At 37.8% G+C, this 18,630-nt stretch overlaps 1 pseudogene; it reads left to right on the top strand.

The window, feature by feature from the left end:
• LOC133814357 (26S proteasome regulatory subunit 8 homolog B-like) overlaps window positions 1-18,630 on the top strand; it is a 50,161-nt pseudogene that overhangs the window by 29,807 nt on the left and 1,724 nt on the right.

The following is an 18,630-nucleotide window of genomic DNA, read 5'->3' on the forward strand; positions in this document are numbered from 1 at the left end:
ATCCCATCACAGTTTTAATTGACCAGCCCCTGCGGCAAGTCCTCCAAAAACCAGAGGCGGCTGGGCGATTATTAAAATGGTTAGTCGAACTAGGGCAGTTCGATATAACTTATTCACCGCAAGCAGTAGTAAAGGGACAAGTCTTAGCCGATCTTATTGCAGAATTCACCGAACTCCCAGACAACGAACAGTGTGAACAGCCTAAAGCGCCTGAGCCTCAAGACAAAACTCCTTCGTGGAAGTTATTCACGGATGGGTCATCCAATGAATCCCACGCTGGAGCGGGAGTGATATTGATAATGCCGGAAGGGCATCGATTTCACTGCGCCATCAGGTTCGACTTCACCGCGTCAAATAATGAAGCCGAATATGAAGCGCTCCTCGCTGGATTGAGAATGGCAAAAGATATGAGCATAAGGACGCTTGATATTTACAGTGGCTCACAGCTGGTCGTGAATCAAGTTCTAGGGGAATATCAAGCGCGAGACTTAAAAATGGTGGCCTACTTAAATAAAACAAAGGACCTGCTAGCCCAGTTCACAGAGTATACCCTCCAGCAAATACCGCTGGATCAGAATTCAAACGTAGATGCCTTAGCAAAACTTGCGAGCGCAAAAGATGCTGACACTTTGAACATTGTGCCAGTGGAAAGACTGAGTAAGCCAAGCATACAAGCAGTTAAGACCAATATGGAGATTCGAATGGAGGATACATGGATGGCACCTTACTTGGAATATCTGACGAACGGTGTGCTACCGGCAGATAGAAACAAGGCCAGAACTCTACAAAGGTGTGCCGCTAGGTACATACTGGTCGATGGTGTTATGTACCGAAGATGATACTCAATGTCACTACTCAGATGCGTTACACCAGAAAAAGCTAAGGAACTCATGAAAGAGGTGCATGAAGGCTTCTGCGGGGATCACGCTGGGGGGCAGAGTTTGGCAAAGAATATTCTAAGGCAAGGCTACTTCTGGCCAACTATGAACGAGGATTCGATGGAGTTTGTACAAAGATGTGATAAATGTCAAAGGTTTTCCAAGATTCCACGAGCAGCTCCAAACGAATTGAAACAGATGCAAAGCCCGTGGCCTTTTGCGGTCTGGGGGATAGATTTGATTGGATCCCTACCTACAGGGAAAGGAGGAGTAAAGTACGCAGTCGTGGCAGTTGATTACTTCACCAAATGGGCCGAAGCTGAACCGCTCGCTACCATCATGACCAAGAAAGTCCTTGACTTTGTCATCAAGAACATTATTTGCTGGCATGGTTTGCCCCGAAAGATCGTTTCAAACAACGGAACCCAATTTGACAGTGACTTATTCACCGACTTCTGTGAAAGGCATGGAATTATTAAAAGCTTTTCTTCAGTTGCGCATCCCCAAGCAAACGGGTAAGTCGAAGCCGTGTATAAAACTCTTAAAGATACCCTGAAGAAGAGGCTTGAAGATGCTAAAGGAGCATGGCCAGAATAGCTGCCTGAAGTCCTTTGGTCATATAGAACGTCTCACCGAACAGCGACAGGTCATACCCCGTTCTCCTTAGCCTACGGATATGAGGCGATGTTGCCTGTTGAATTAGATCCCCCCTCACATCGACGCCTAACATACGACTAGGACCAGAACAACCACTTGATGATGGAGTCCCTAGACTCAATTGATGAGATACGGGAGAAAGCCCAACTCCGAGTTGCTGCGTACCAGCAAAAAGTTGCCCGGTACTTTAACTCCAAAGTTAAAGAAAGAAAATTCAACGTCGGTGACTTGGTGCTACGACGAGTTTTCTTGAATACCCGCGACCCCACTGCTGGAGTACTCGGACCTAATTGGGAAGGACCTTACCAGATTGAAGAAGTTCTTCATCCGGGCACCTACAAACTTGCACGCCTAAACGGAGATCTTGTTCCACGTTATTGGAATGGAGAACACCTGCGCAAGTACTATCAGTGAACAATCCTTTTTAAAGGACTGGCTTGTATTAAATTTTTCTTTTTACAAGTTTAGCAAAGAGGGTTAGCCACGCTGAATGGTTAATCGCTCGTATATGTAAGATTCTATTTTAGAATCACTCGTAAAGACATGTTTAGTACATTTTTAATACGAGATTATAAGGGACTGTGCGCAGCCAGTCATTCTTGCCAACCTTTGTAAATTTATATTTACAAGTATTTGTTCATTACGTGTATTGTTTTGCTGTATTACAAGTATTACTTTTTCACCCGAGCAGAGATGTTCGAACAGGTCATGGTCAAGGCAAGTGACCAAGGACCGAAAGCTCCTCGATCACTTGGGGGGCATATAAGGCACATCGATAGCAAAGCGTACCATGAGGTATGTAAACACATGAACAAAATGAGTGAAAGCATGCTAAGGTACTTAGAGTATTTTTCAAAATTTATATTTTGTTAAATCAAGCCAAAGTACTATGCTAAGTTCGGTCATGCGGACAGATGTTATAGTAGATGAAAATATTATAACATTATAAAGCAATCTTTTACACTGCAAGCATCACTGCTTGGATGTAACTGTTCAAATATAAGGAAAAGTTTGCTGCCCTTGCAGCAAATTCAAAAAAACAAAAAATATATATTGTCTTTACATCACGACCCATGGGTCGTGTAATCAAAAGAAAGAAAAAAAATAATAAAAAAGCTCAAGAGGCATTGGGAGCAGGAGGGTCTTTATCAGCATTCTGGTTGGCAGCATCCTCGGCAACTCCTTCTTCCTCTGCACCAGCAATGCTTGGGGAAGCAAGGATCCTTGCTCTTGCCTCCTCTTAAGCCAGTTGAGCAGTACAGTGGGCCAGTTCAGCATTTCTGACATCTTCTGAAAGATAACTGAAGTTGGCGCCCTGATTGTTTTTCTAGAAGTTGTAAAAACACCGGAGCGTCGCGTTCTTATACCTTTCCAGATTTTTGGAGTTGTCAAGCTTCAGTTGCTCTACTTGGCTCTCAAGAGTAGCGATGGCCTCGTCCTTGGACTTGAGCTCCTCGCCCAGTCTCTTGCATTCGCGATACTGGACTCGGCTGGCCTCCTGATACTCCTCTCTCTGCTTTATTATAGCTGCCTTCGAAGCTTCAACCTCCGATAGCTTTGTCACTGCAGCATCCCTCTGCTGAGCGATCGCCTCCAACTCCTTCGCATGCCTGGCCTCTGCAGCCAAGAGCTCCTCGGCTGCTTTCACTTGGTACCTCTCGATGGCCTTTGCCCGAGCCTGGTCGATAGAGGCTTGGGCACGGGTACGAGTAGCAGTTGCAGACAGCAAACCCTGTGAATAAAGGAAAAAGTTAGAGCCTGTTGCAAGGAAGGAAAGACAAAGGCTAGAGAGATGAAAAATGCTTACGCTGGAAATTTCGTTCAGGGTCCTGTTCAGAATTTGGTCGACCCTCATACTCTCTGCCTCAACCATTGCATCCTTGATGCGGTCGTTCTTCACGATGTGTGCAAGGCGGTCTTTGGCTGCTCGTAAGGCGCGGCTCGAGAGTTTGGCCCCAAGAGTTTCTTCCCGCTTGTTTTGTTCCCTGGTGGGCGCAGCCGGAGGGTTTTTCGGAGCAGGAGGAGTCTCCTTCTCAGCAGGAGCCGAAGGATGAGCAGAAGTTTGCCCAGTTGGCACGTCCTTGGAAGGATCTTCTATTTGACTCTTTTTGGCAGGTCCCTGGCTTGTTTCGCCGTTGTGTCTCCTTGACGACTTTCGCCGGAGCTGAGGAACTTCCTCTTCCTCCTCAGCCTGGTATAGGTCGAAGACATTGGGAGTGGCCATATCTGCATACAAGTAAACACATGCAAAGGGTAAGATAAAGGCAGATGAAAACTCTTTATCAAACGGAAAAGAAGGTCACAAAGTTAATACCCGAGCTACAACTACTGGTCGCTATACTATTGACTCTATTAGTCACACACTCACTATCTGGCACGAAGAAGTCTGGCCCTAGATTTGGAGTATATGTAAAGTTGCCCTCCCCGTCAAACAAGTGACAGGGAATTGGCAAGCTATTTAAAAGCGAAATTACTGTATCGTTTTCATCGGAGGATTCCCCCAAGTCCACAACCAGCTCTTTTGCCTTTTGTTTCCCCTTGCCTTGGGGAGCAAAAGGCCTTTCTGCGGAAGGATTGCCCGTGGGCTCCCTGATTGTAACCCCCGTCGGCCTCCTTCGGGGAGGGGACGCAGGAGGTTGCTGCTCGGGAACCCCCTCGGTAGTGGCATCGGCTACCACGGGTCCTCTTGTTTCATGGCGAGGAGCCAGGAGGCCAAATAGCCTCAGGTTTTTATCAGTAACCAGGGACTTGACGCTTTTTTCTGCGTCTGTCATCCTGGCCAATGCATTGGACCTCAACACCATGTCTGGTGTTGGGGTCGGACGTAACCATGGGCCTGAAAGACAAAGTATACTTTAAGAAAGATGAAGGAAATTTCGATGATTAAAAAGTATCGACCAGTAAAACAGCACTTACCTCCTCGATCGAAGGCCAGGTTGTTGTTGGTCAGGTCCGGCGTAAGGAAGTACTCCTTGCTGTACTGCCCCACGTTGTATATGTGCGTGGTGTCAGTCAGGAAGGTCTGGTTAGTTTCTTGGCGACAAAGATGGAAGAAGCCCGTCCCATAATATTGAGGGTTGGACTTGAGGTCGAAGAGATAATTAACCTTGTGGGGGGTAGGTTCTGGCCACTTTTTAAGTTTGTACAAGATATAGAGTGCGACCAGCATTCTATATCCATTTGGAGTAATTTGGAAGGGGGCGACATCGAAATAATCGGCCACCCCCTGATAAAAAGGATGTAGAGGGAGGATAGCCCCCGCCTCTATGTGATACCTAGACCAAGCACTGTATACACCTCCGGGGAGGTTAGCCCTTTGGTCTGCAGAAGGAATTTTGAGGTTGACCCCTGTGAGAGGATACTTCCTGAGATAGTTGGCAAGCATCCTGGGAGTCACAAGGCTGGTCGGGGAGAAATACCACTCGACATCAGGCAGATTATGATGGCGAGGGCGGGCTCTAGTTTGGATGTTAGGGTCAGGAGCAGGATTGTTTCGGCCACTGGTCGAAGGAACCCTAGCCTGTGAATCAGGCTGGGCAGGAGGGTTTGGACTATCGTCGGATTCAAGTCTTTTCTTGCCTAAAGATTTGGAACGAGCCATTTGAGGAGGAGAAGGACGAGGTCTGGAGGAAGATCGTGAAAAGGGAATCTCGTGAATTCGGTCGGTCGGTCGTTCTTCGCCTTCGAGCAGCTGGGCGAGAAGATCGTCGTCGATGGGCCGTTCACCTCCCCACAAATCTGGCATCAAAGTCTGCAAACAGAAGAATGGGGAGGTGAGGATAGAGAATTTTTAAAGGCTTTTTAGAATAGCGCTGGTCGAGTATAAAAGTCAAGCTTTAATACAACAACATTCTAACAAAAAGCTAAATCTTTCCACACGAATAGTTTGAGAAACGGATCAAAGGGTGAAAGTAAAATTTTTTTCAAAAAAGCTTTTTCAACTCCCCTTAGGGCGGGAAAAACCTATTTTCCAACTAGCCTAAAGATCGAATTTTTACTTCGATTTTACGTCCTAAAAGTATGATCCCAACTATTAAATTAACTCGTAACCTTTTTCGCCTACAAGACATTCTACTCACAAGCATCTCAAACCAGAAGCAGATGAACTCAAACAGTGAACATACAGAAGCATGCATTATGAAAATTTGAAGCATAAGGATTCAAAAACTTACCAAAAAGATGGTCGTGGAGATTGGTAAAGAGTCTTCGGAAATCAAGGAACTCTCAGGTTGAGTCTTGAAAATGCAGAAGAACGGTCTCCGGGAGAAGATTGAAGCTCTGGTTTTTAGGGTTTCTTGAAAAGGCAATGGCGTGCGTAAAAAGAAAAAGGGAAGTTTGGAGATGTTATATAAGTTTGTCTGTGGCATAAAAAAGGTGTAATCATCAGTTTCCCTTTTTCGAAGTATGGGGAAGCGGAATAGCCGTCGAATTATTACTGGGGAACTGAAAAGTCATGATTAGACAGGAGTAGGTTGCTTTTTCCAAGAACACATGAAGGGTTCTGACACGTATGGTGGGGTTACCGAAGGGTCGTTCGCTCAAAAGTTTATTTATTGATCGTAATAAATAAACTTGGGGGGCAAATGTTATCCAAAAAATTGGCATTGATGATGTGGCAAGTGATCCCTGGACACGTGGCTGACACCTGGAAGAGCTCTACTAGTGTATCGACCAGAAGGCACATTATAAGCAGGAGGCGGCCCAATCTTACCTACGACCAGTCTGGTTGATGGTTTCACATGCAATGTAATATTACTATAAAGATCTTTGTAAATCCCGAATTTAACTCACACAATCTCCTGGATATCCGGTTATTTAGGAGAGAATATCGGCAACAAAATCATGTAATCCCCCTTGAGCCTATAAATAGAGAAAGATAGCTCAAGGGGGGGACTTTTGGCTTTCGAATTACTTGATACTAGTGTAATTCTATCTGAAATATTGTATTCTTCTTCAGAGGTTGGTGAAACTCATTGAACCCTTGTTCTTTGATCACTCCTTTGATTCTCATATCAACAACAATCTAAGTGGACGTAGGTTATTACCAGATCCTGGGGCCGAACCACTATAAAATATCGTGTTCTTATTACTTTTTGTCATTCGGTTCTTTTCAACGCATTCATTCACATTAAGCATATTCTGACTCAGTGTCAGTTGACCAAAATCTGGGTCAACACTAATAAATTCAAAATTATTTAAAAAATTAATAAATTAATCAAAAACTCTAGAATTAAGCAACAATTAGCACATAAAAAGTGGTAAAATAACTCTATTTTGTAGAGTTATCAGCTATACTCGCTAATTGAGTCATTTGGCCATAATCGTGTAACTAAGTATGATTAATAGTTTAGGGTTAAAATTTTTGGTTAAGATACAATGTTTCACTAAAACGTTTACTATATACATTGGGATCCCAAAATATAATTTAAATGTTAATTACAATAAAGTTTTTACAACCAGCCAACCTAAGCGGCAAAATAAGGTTTAACCCTAGTTCCTCTTTAAACCCTCGACCGTGGTGGTCGAGCAGCCACCTATGTACACATCGTCACCTAAGCTTTTCAACTCAAGGATGGTCCAGCTTTCTTTTGCCTTTACTTGCACCACATTGGACCCGTGAGCTGAAGCTCAGCAAGAAAACTTAATATGTTTATGAATAGGAAATAACATGTTACTAAATCATAATAAGCATGCCTAGCAGTAATAACCCTACTCATGCATGCAAGCAAGTCCAAATAAATGATTATGGGGTCCTGCGTCTGAATAGATGACTAATGAGTCAATCTCTATGTGGGTGACTAATGAGTCACACCTTGTATAGGTGACTAATGAGTCACACTCTGTAGATGACTAATGAGTATGTCTCTGTTAGTCGACTGATAAGTCTATATCTGAGGTAGATGACTAATAAGTCTCTCTGTATGGATGACTAATAAGTCACTCTCTGAGATAGGTGACTAATGAGTCACACTTTGGATAGGTGACTAATGAGTCACACTCTGTATAGGTGACTAATGAGTCACTCTCAAAATAGATGACTGATAAGTCTATCTCTGTGTAGATGACTGATAAGTCTATCTCTGAGGTCCCATACCCTCCTAGCCATGTGATGTGTAGGTCACTTTAGCCTTTTGGCTCTGGCTCTAAATAACTAGCCTTTAGACTAGACAATCGCTTTTGTTTTTCATCGAACTTAAGGTCGGTCAAACATTTCATGCTTCTGATGATAATGCTTATGTCGATTAGATCTAATCTTTTCGGCTTGCGTTAAACACGTTAATACCGTTCTTGACTCATAAGCCAATACAATACGACCCGTGCTCAGTACTATTGCTGATCTTGACTGATAAGTCACAGCTTAATAATCAATACTAACACCAATGCCGATCCCTGACTAATAAGTCAGTGCTTCCTCAATGAGGTAATGCAAATAGACATATATCATATGTCAAATATTCAAATATAAGGAATTTAGCATGCTTAATCAATAATCAGAAGAATAATTATAATCATTCACAAATACAGAGACTCAAGCTCTGATCAATCTCATATTCAACATTCATGCCATGCCCTAATCTCATGTATCTTATGCATCACATGCATCACATACTGGGTGCAGTTTTCTTACCTTTGGTCCAAGCACAGGTTACCAATAAACGAGCCACAAGCAAGATCTTGATTCCAAGCCCCTAGCAATAACCTAGTCACAACCATAAACGGTGTTTCAATGAGTTAAAGTTTCAAAAACCCAATTCTCAGGACCAATCCCGCGCTCCCGGTACCTCCAATCCCACCAAGCAGGGTGGTGGAATCATCCCCCGATCCCTCGGGTCAAAACCTAAAAAAAAAAAACCAAAATTTGAAGGCTGTGAAGCGCTACAACACTACCTTTTGGCACTATAGCGCTACAAACAAACCCAACTCCCCCAAATCAGAGCACCTAGCGCTACAGCGCCCAACCCAGAAATTATGGGTTTCAGCTTCGTGTTCTTCATGTTCTTCGAGCTTCAAAGCTCCAAACCTGACCCCAACCTATCCAAATCTCAAAATTAAAGTTCCCAAACATCCTAATCTCCCAAAACCAATAAAACCCAAGCTTCAATTCATCCAAAAACTCATCAAAACACAAAATCCAATCCAAGCTTAAAAACTTTAAAAATTAAGAACATAAAACTTGAATTACCTCCGATTAAGATTTTTCCCAGCTAAATACTCTAACTAATAAGCTTCTAATTTTCCCTAGAATCGCTATGCCTCAATCCTCGTTTGAATCCGAGTCCTAGAACTCAAGTTTCCTTCGAAAATGTGATCGGGTGTCGAAAAGGGAACGGGAGGAAGAGAGAACATTCTGAACGTTCTTTTATGATTCTAACAGGTTACTTCAAGCTTAAGTAACCTCAAGCAAATCCTAATGCTCGGGGTCCCAAAAATGCCCCCGGGGGTAAAATAGCCAAAATTCCCAGAATTTCTCCCTGATCTCACTAACTCCCAATTTATCATCAAATATTTATTCCCATTACCCAATATCCCGGTAATGTACTAAATACCCAAAATGCCCATTGACTCACTCCGAGTCAAGTATGAATCATGTTGTGACTTTTCACTAGCTTACCTCCTAGGATCTTCTCATGCTGAGTAACCCTAGCATAACCAAATAATAATGAAGCACCACACACATGCCACATATATGCTAAATATACCCGAAATGGACAAAATATGAAAATCACCCAATTGATCATAAATGGGTTCACATGAATATTTCATACACCTAAACATGCATATCAAGTCATATTATGATATAACTCACATAATGATACACATAAATATCACATAATTCCAAGATTTGCCATCTTGGCCCCCTAATCAAGGCCTTAAGCCTTATTAGGAAATTTGGGTCATTACATCAGTAACCTCCTCTTGTGCTGGACTAGTGACCTGTTGACCCTCTATGTTCTTTCCCTTGTCTTCCACTGTAGGCCCATCATACTTAGTCCCGCTCCTCAAAGTGACAGCTTGACATTGCTCTTTGGGGTTCACCACAATTGAACTAGGTAGAGCCCCTTGATTACGGTTCGCCATTGACTTTGCAAGTTGGCCAACTTGTGTTTCTAAGCTCCGAATGGAGGATCTAGTTTCTGTCATAAATTAGCTCAATAAATTAGCGGGTACCTCTGGTTTAGTCACTTGAGGCGATTGCTGTTGATGTTATGGCATTTGTGGCCTTTGAGTATCGTAAAAGGGTCTTTGATTTAGCTCGTAGGATGGTCTATGTGGAGGATATTGAGGCAAATTTTAATGATGCTGTGGTTGGTGCCCTTGATTATTACTCCATGACAGATTTGGATGGTTCTTGTACGCTGTAGTATAAGTGTTGGAGTATGGGTTGTTATTCAGTTGCCTCAGGTAATTACCAATGGCTTGCACCTTTTCAAGTGGAATATCATCTACTGAATAAGAACTTGTTGCTGGACATTGCTCAAAGTGATGAGGGCCTCCACATGTCTCACAAATAATAGGAGTGGGTTGTAGTTGCATCGCTTGAGCTGAAATGTTATTTTGTTGTTGCATTTGCTTGGTCAACGAAGCAATTTGAGTTGTGAGCATAGCAATAGGATCAACTTCTAGAACTCCCACCACCTTCTTATTTTCTCGCTCTGTTGGCCATTGATAGTTATTGATATCTCTACAAAAGAAAGTTATTTTACAACTATTTTTAAGCTAATTAGTGTTAAGTTCTTAAGTTTTTGATTAATTTATTAAGTTTTTAAGTAGTTTTGAATTTATTAGTCTTATCATGATTTTATAGATTTTTGTGTGTTTTTATAGTTATTGTGTTGTAATATGTTGTAGTTTAATAATTTGAATTATTGTTGTGTGTTTAGTGGTAAAAATAAATGCATATTTATTCAACTTAAGTGTCAAAACAAATTAAGTTTAAATTAATATTTTCTTTAAATTAATGAGATATATTTTTATATTGAAAATATTTTATTTGAAGTTAATTTATATTATTTTATAGAAATTAATTTGCATTTTTTGTTTAAAGGAAATCAAAAGAAAGAAGTTGGCATTTTTGAAGAAAGAAAAGAGAAAATTGAAGCTCCAAAGCCCACATTTCAGAGGCCCAAGCCTCTCCTTCCTCCTGCAGCCCAGTCCAACCTACATCGCGCTACAGTACCGCGGGTACTATTCCTGCTACAGTACCAGGCCCAGCCGCTGCTAGAAGCCCAATTCGGCCCAGAAGCCACTTGTTTTGGCTCTCTTGAGCCTAACAAATGTTTCATTGTCCCCTTGTCCCCTTATGTCCAAAGATGCCACTTTTTTTACCCAACTTTTCTACACATTTTACTACAAAATTCATCATTACACCTAAAATTTACCCCTACATGCCATATTATTCTTCATTTAAAATTTAGTTTAATCAATTTAAATTGATTATTTTAAACTCTTTTTTTGCTATAAATAAGGGATTTGAAGACCATTTTTTAAAGAGAAATTGGCGAAAATAGCCTATTTTTTTTAAGTGGTTTTGCACTCTGACCTACTTTTGATAATTTTTTGCAAAATGACCTCTGTTTAAAATTCGACCAGTTGTCTAAATTTTTCGACCATCTGTCTAAATTTTCGACCACTTGTCTAAATTTTCGACTAGCTGTCTAAATTATGAGATGTCATTTTGCAAAGAATTATTAAAACTAGGCTAGAATGCAAAATGACTTGAAAAAAATAGGCCATTTTGCCAAGAAGCCCTTTTTTAAAAGATGAGGTTACACTACACAATTGCTACACTTTCAAGAGCACTCCATTTCTTCATCTTTTTCTTCTTTTTTGTCATTTTTCTATGAGTTTTTAGAGGAAAAAATTGGGGGTTCCTTCTCCAAATTTTCCTATTTATGTTTGTAATTTTTGGTTTGTAATTTCTATTCTAGTTATGAGTTTTTAATCTTTTTAAGATTATTAAGGTGATGATGAAATAATATGTAACTAGATAGTATTTATTTTGTATGCTGATTTCCCATTTGTGCAACAAAGTTTATGGATTTTTCTTCTTCAAATATCTTCTTTCATCTTAAATATCATGTATTTTTAATTGTTAGTACATATTTACACTTTGTTCTTCATTAGTGCAAAATCATAATATTCTTTGATTAAGGTGTGCCATTAAATTATGCACATCAAATGCTTAGAACAAAAATATTATGTTTTGCCTTATAAATAATATTCATTGATTTATTTGTTGTTTCTTTAGATTGATTCACACTAAATACTTTGAAATTATATCTTAAAAAGTGAAGATAAATCCTATATTTCTAAAATAACTTGTGCTTAAATAGAATATCTAATTTGAATAAGTGATAGTTTGATTGATTTCTACAATTACTAAAACTTGGAAATCAATGTACTTATAAATATTATTGAACTTATGTTTTGTGGATTCTATTATCTTAATAATCTTTCTTCTACCATCTTGTTTACAATTATTAATTTAGTAATATATATTGTCTTTAATATCTTTATTGTTATCTTTTATTTTATTTTCATGATACAAAAGTCTCATCAATCTTTGGAACTAGGTTAGAATTTATTAATTTTGGTTTAAAATAATTTTCTTTTTTATTTTAGACAACTCCTTTGGGTTCGACATCCTTGCTTACACGATCACTATTCTATATAAAAGATTCGTGCGCTTGCGATATAAATATTTAAAACATACTCATTTTGGGTCCATCATTTATTCATGGCCATCTCCTCCAAGAGCTCATACGCTTCGTTAGCACATTTGCTCATAAATACTCCCCCTGCTGTTGCATCTATTATAGTCCTTGTGTTTCCCCTCAACCCATAATAAAAAGTGTGCACCAACATCCATTTCACTATACTATGATGTTGGCATTTTTGAAGTAGCTATTTAAACCTTTCCCAAGCATCATATAATGATTCCCCCTCAAGTTGACAGAAATTATTTATTTCACCTCTAATCCGGGTTGATTTAGCAGGAGGAAAATACTTAGCGAGAAATTTTTGGGCAAGGTCCTCCCATATCGCAATGGAGTTGGCTTGCATCGAAATCAACCAACTTTTAGCTCTGTCTCTCAAAGAAAATAGGAATAGCCTCAAACAGATTGCATCATTACTTACTCCATTCATTTTGAAAGTATCACATAACTCCAAAAAGTTAGTAATATGGAGGTTCAGATTCTCATTAGGTAGCCCCCTAAACTGAACGCAGTTTTGAACCATTTGGATAATTGAAGGCTTGATCTCAAATTATTTTTCTCGACAGTAGGTGGGCAAATGCTAGAGTGTATCCCTGTAACAGTAGGGAGTACATAGTCCCTCAGTGGTGGGTCTGCATTAGCTACAAGGTTACCCTCATTACCCTGATTCAGATTGTTGTTGGCAACATTATTAACGTTCTGTGCCATTCTTTCTAGTCTTTTCTGTTTTCTTTTTCTTTTGCAGGTCTTCTCAATCTCAGGATCAACAGGCACTAATATATTTGAACCCTGACGTCGCATACACTAGGTCACCTGAAATTGAGAAATTTAAAAGCAACTCAAATTAGAAAATGTTAGAATAAAACCAAAGTAGAACGAAAACAATTAATTTTGATATTGGATATTAGTCCACGACAACGGTGCCAAAAACTTGATCGGTAAAATATGCACGCAAGTGTACGGGTCATGTCAAGTAATAAATTCCGTAAGAACGGATATCGTCCCATAAAGACTATTAACCAATTACCAATAACCGCTTTTCACTTTCTATTTGGTGATTAAAATTGAAAATGAATAATTATAAAACTATGAAAACCATTTAAATAAATGTAAATAGAATAGTAAATCAAAAGATAAAATCAATAACAAAAAGCCTATGGAATTAATTTCATCAACTTTTCATTCTATTAATTTTACTAATCAATTCTAAATCTCTTCTTCCTATTCTAATAGCAGGTTAACAAAAATCGATTCCTATTATTTTTCAAGATTTAATATCTCAACCTATGTGCAAGTTTTCTACATCTCTATGATAAACTTAAACACGTAGCAAGCATTACGAATGGTAACCTAATTGCTACACAAGTCATACAGGTACTCTCGTCCAAAATGTAACCTATGTCTATATAATGATAGGATATTCCATTTGCATCTTTTGAGTTTTGAATCAAAATCATAAATCAAGCAAATAGTGATCAAGTATTTACTAGCATTAGGAAAACATCATATAGATTAGAATAAAGAAGAAGTATCAATAGAACATTATAATAAAATTAAATTGAAATTCAAGCGACTACATTAACCCCTAGAACTATGTGTTTAGTTCATATCTGTCATGACTAAAACAAAAAAATAATTATTCATACTCATAAAATTTAAAAGCTTGAAGAAGAAATAAAATAAGAAAATGCAGAAAAAAAAAATGTCTAAGACTTAAAACTGTTCTCCAATTCGTAATTAAAAAGTCTAACCTAAAATTGTTAGGAACGGTTCCTAGTGCGCAGCGGAAGGTACGTTAATGATATACAACAAAATTTTTCATACAAACAACTTTATATGAGGATATTTTAATATGCAATATGTTAATCAGTATATATATATATATGAATATGAAAAATAATACGAAATGATTTATCTCTTCTAGCCTATCAAGAATCCTTGAATCTTTTCGTATATGTTTCGATCTTCCTATCCTTACTTGAGTACTCACACCTTGATCTTCCAAGACGTTCTCTACACCTCAAGATGTGGGTGGACACATAGAGAACAATGATCAATTTTGTGAATCAAAAGTATTCTCAACTCATGAGGCTTTTGATTATAGGCTAGAGAGAAAATGCTTTTTGCTTTGTGAAAAAAATGATAGTTTTTCTTCTCTGTAAAAACTTGTATTGGACTTGTTGTTTATATTTTCTATCATATAGAATATATAGACATTATTACCATAATAATAATAAAGAAAAAACAATCATCATTTTATATTAATAATAATGATAAAAGACAAAGTCTAACATTCCATTTTAAAATCCTTTTTAAAATGTATTATTAATTAATTAAAATAAAATTAAAAAAATCAATATCTGATAACATCAGATGTGCCTAACACATAGAGCAGTCCAAGCCCTATGTGTGGCATATCCCTGAAAAATTGGATTTTGATATTTTCTTGTGTTTTTATTTTAATTAATTAATAATTAGATATCCATATAAGACATCATCTTTTTAAGGGAAAGATAACAACTTAAATTGTAAAATTCAAAATTTGAATTTTCATTATCATCTTATTATTAATTAAAAAAATATAATAATCAAAATTAATTTTGTCTATCCATATTTATTTATTCACACTTAAATAAAATAATTTATTAAAATCAATTTATTCTATTTCTACACAATTTCGAAAATTGCACAAATGCAATAATAACTTATGCAACTTCAATGATCACATAATTACACATTTATTCCGAAGAATAAATATTATCTCAAATAGTCCATTCACAGTTCAACCCTTGTATTAACTCTTACCTTGATTAGTGTTGATAGAGCCACCCTGGGGACCTATGGACCAATAATTCAAAGCTCCAATAAATAAAAGATTATTAACCAAAAATCTTTGATTCAATAATCATATTTATTAATCTCATGATTATTCCATTATAAATATGAGACTGAACTCTTGAGAATTAAAGACACATATTTACTGAGTACTTTATTGTAACCATAAAGTGTCCATTGATATAATCATTACATACAAAATAATCCTCTATTGATGATTCATAATTAAGTGGGAATAAAATTACCGTTTTACTCTTTTAATTATATCTTGGATTCCTAATGTACCATTGACTTTACCAGTGAAGGTTAATTCATAATCTAACTATGAATTTGACGTTAATAACCTTTTCAGTTCCAAAAGCCAACCCAATAGAGAATCATCAGTCAATCTGTAAGAAGGTATAGATTCCATATTTGTTAAGCTATGTCCCTAGCCATATACATCATTGAGTCCCCAAAACAATAGTTCTTAGGCTGATCATTCTGACAAACCATAACACATGAATCAAAGAATCAAGTGACATATATAGGAGTTCATAGTAACTTCAGGCTTAAGATCAGCTTGTATATGATCATCAATTGATGTGTTTTTTAATACTACGAAACAATATTTAAATAAGTATTATTAAATCACATCTGGTCCAGTTATACATACTCTCAACATGCAAAGTACCTCCACTAAAGTGTCCTACACTAGTAACTCGGATCTAGGTCACATGTATTCATAATACTAGTGGACCGTACTAGCAGTAATTAATCTAAAGATTCCATAATTTTTTTTACTGCGAACTATTTAAGTTCATTATCTCAATCTCGATCCTCTCATACCAATATGAGATTGAGACCACATAGATGAACTTGGAAATTTTCTGATATTTACATAAGCTACATATGTACAATAATTCAATTCATTCATTTATTTCATTAAAACCATTGTCTACTACAATTGCTTTAAGGGCACAATTCCCAAAAATCTCCCACTTGCCCTAAAGAAAATGAGGCATTTCCCTTAACCCATACTTCTTACATGACCCTGAAAAGATTTAATAGATTAAGTATTTGTGAACGAATCTGCAAGATTATCTTCGGAGGCAATTTTCAAGACAACAACATATCCTCGGTTGACTATCTCTCGGATCAAGTGATATTTCCTCTTGATGTGCTTTCCCCTCTTGTGACTTCTGGGTTCCTTTGAATCAGCTACTGTCCCACTGTTATCACAATACAGAACAAGTGGCTGATCCATACTTGGAACAACTTCCAGATCAATATAGAACTTCTTGAGCCACACAACCTCTTTGGCTGCTTCACAAGCTGCTATGTATTCGGATTCCATGGTGGAGTCTGCAATACTAGATCGTTTAATACTTCTCCAAACTACAGCACCTCCTCCAAGTGTGAAAACTGATCCAGATGTCGACTTTTGACTATCTTTGTCTGATTGAAAATTAGAATCAGTATATCCAGTGGGGTTCAGGTCTCCACCTGGATACACAAGCATGTAATCTCTAGTATGTCTAAGATACTTGAGAATATTCTTTACTGTTGTCCAATGACTCAATCTAGGATTGGATTGGATTGATAACGGTTGACTATCCCTACTGCATAACATATGTCAGGTATGGTGCATAACATTGCATACATTAGACTGCCTACTACAGAGGCATAAGGATATTGTATCATGTCCTCCTCTACTTGAGGTGTTTGTGGACATTGTTCTTTAGAAAATTTAACTCTTGACCGGGTAGGCATAGTGCCCTTATTGGAGTTTTGCATGCCAAAGCGTTCTAGCACTTTAACAATATAAGTTGCTTGAGACAGTGCCAAAATTTTGTTCTTTCGATCTCTACAGATCTGAATTCCCAAAACATATTTGACTTCTCCCAAATCTTTCATTTGGAATTGCTCAGCGAACCATTTCTTTACTTTTGATAATGTTTCTATGTCATTCCCAATGAGTAGAATATCATCAACGTAAAGAACGAGGAATACCACAATCTTATCTTTGATTTGTTTGTAAACACAAGGTTCATCAACGTTTTGTTCAAAACCAAACATTTTAATTGTTTCATAAAATCTAAGATTCCTAGATCTCGAAGCTTGTTTAAGTCCATAAATAGACTTAAGAAGCTTGCGAACTTTTTGCTCTTGACCTTTAACTTCGAACCATTCTGGTTGAAACATGTAAATTGTTTCATCAAGATAACCATTCAGAAAAGCTATTTTAACATCCATTTGCCAAATCTCATAATCCATGCATGCAGCTATGGATAAGAGTATGCAGATAGATTTGAGCAGGCTACATGTGAAAAAGTTTCTTCATAATCACCTCCTTCTCTCTGTGTGTATCCCTTTGCTACCAGCCTTGCTTTGAAAGTCCTTACTTTCCCATCTGCTCCTCTCTTCTTCTTGAATATCCATTTGCAACCAATAGGTTTAACATCCTCAAGTGGATCTTCAAAAGTCCAGACAGAATTGGAATACATCGATTCAGTATCAAGGCCATGGTGTTTAGCCATTTTCTTTGTCAGAATCTTCCATTGCATCTCTATTAGTCAATGGATCATCTTTTTTTATGCCAGACACAAGCATTTGAACTTCATGTTCATAGCGTATTGGTTGTTTACCAACCCCCCCCCCCCCCCCCCACTACGATGAAGCTCTCTATTGTTCTGACTAGAACTAGTGATATCCTCTAGCCGTTTTTCTCTTGCCATTGCTGGTGATTGGTCTTGTTTACTTGAGATCATTTCCTCAAGTACGAATTTACTTTGAGGTTTGTGGTTATTTATATAATCATGCTCCAAAATGTGTCTGCAACGACCTCATGCACTTTTTCATTTTTCTTCAATTCCTTGGTCGCTGCCTAAATTTCTTCCGCTCCAGCCTTGAGTCTCGAGTTTAGGGACTTCCAAAACACTTCAAACTTTTTCTAAACTTCATTTTCTTGAATCTTCTTGTCTCCCATCAATTATCTAACCACAAATTGCACAAAAATTTGTAAATTTACTCTCATAAAATGTATTGTGGCCTAAAAATCAAAGACTCATAAAACAAAGTTAAAAACACACGAAACACTAAGAATCAACATTATCTAAGTGAGAAAGAACAAAAAATATATAGTCCAAAATTCCCTTATAACCCTATGATAAATATAAGGTAAAAAATCTCATAGCTCTGCAATTCGATAAGAGCCAATTGATCCAAAATATATGCCATAGCTGAATAACACTCTTAAATACTCATATCTTTCTGTTCAAGAGCTCTAATATTCTAATTGATATTGCTTTGCAAAGTTAGACTGAGTATACAATTTTGCAAGATGGTCTCAAAGTTCCTTCATTGTTTCATACTTGGCTAATTGGGTACGTATTGAGTATTCTACAGAGTTGTTTATCCAAGTAATAATTTCTTAATTATCCACTTCACAATTTTCTAGTAAAGTTTCATAATTTGATTTGTCATTTGTAGGTTAATCACAATTCTAGAGACATAACCCCACATTTTTTCCCTTTCAAAATTTGTTTCATCACATAGTTCCA

The sequence above is a fragment of the Humulus lupulus genome, chromosome 2, assembly GCF_963169125.1.
Source record: "Humulus lupulus chromosome 2, drHumLupu1.1, whole genome shotgun sequence".
NCBI classification, from domain to species: Eukaryota; Viridiplantae; Streptophyta; class Magnoliopsida; order Rosales; family Cannabaceae; genus Humulus; species Humulus lupulus.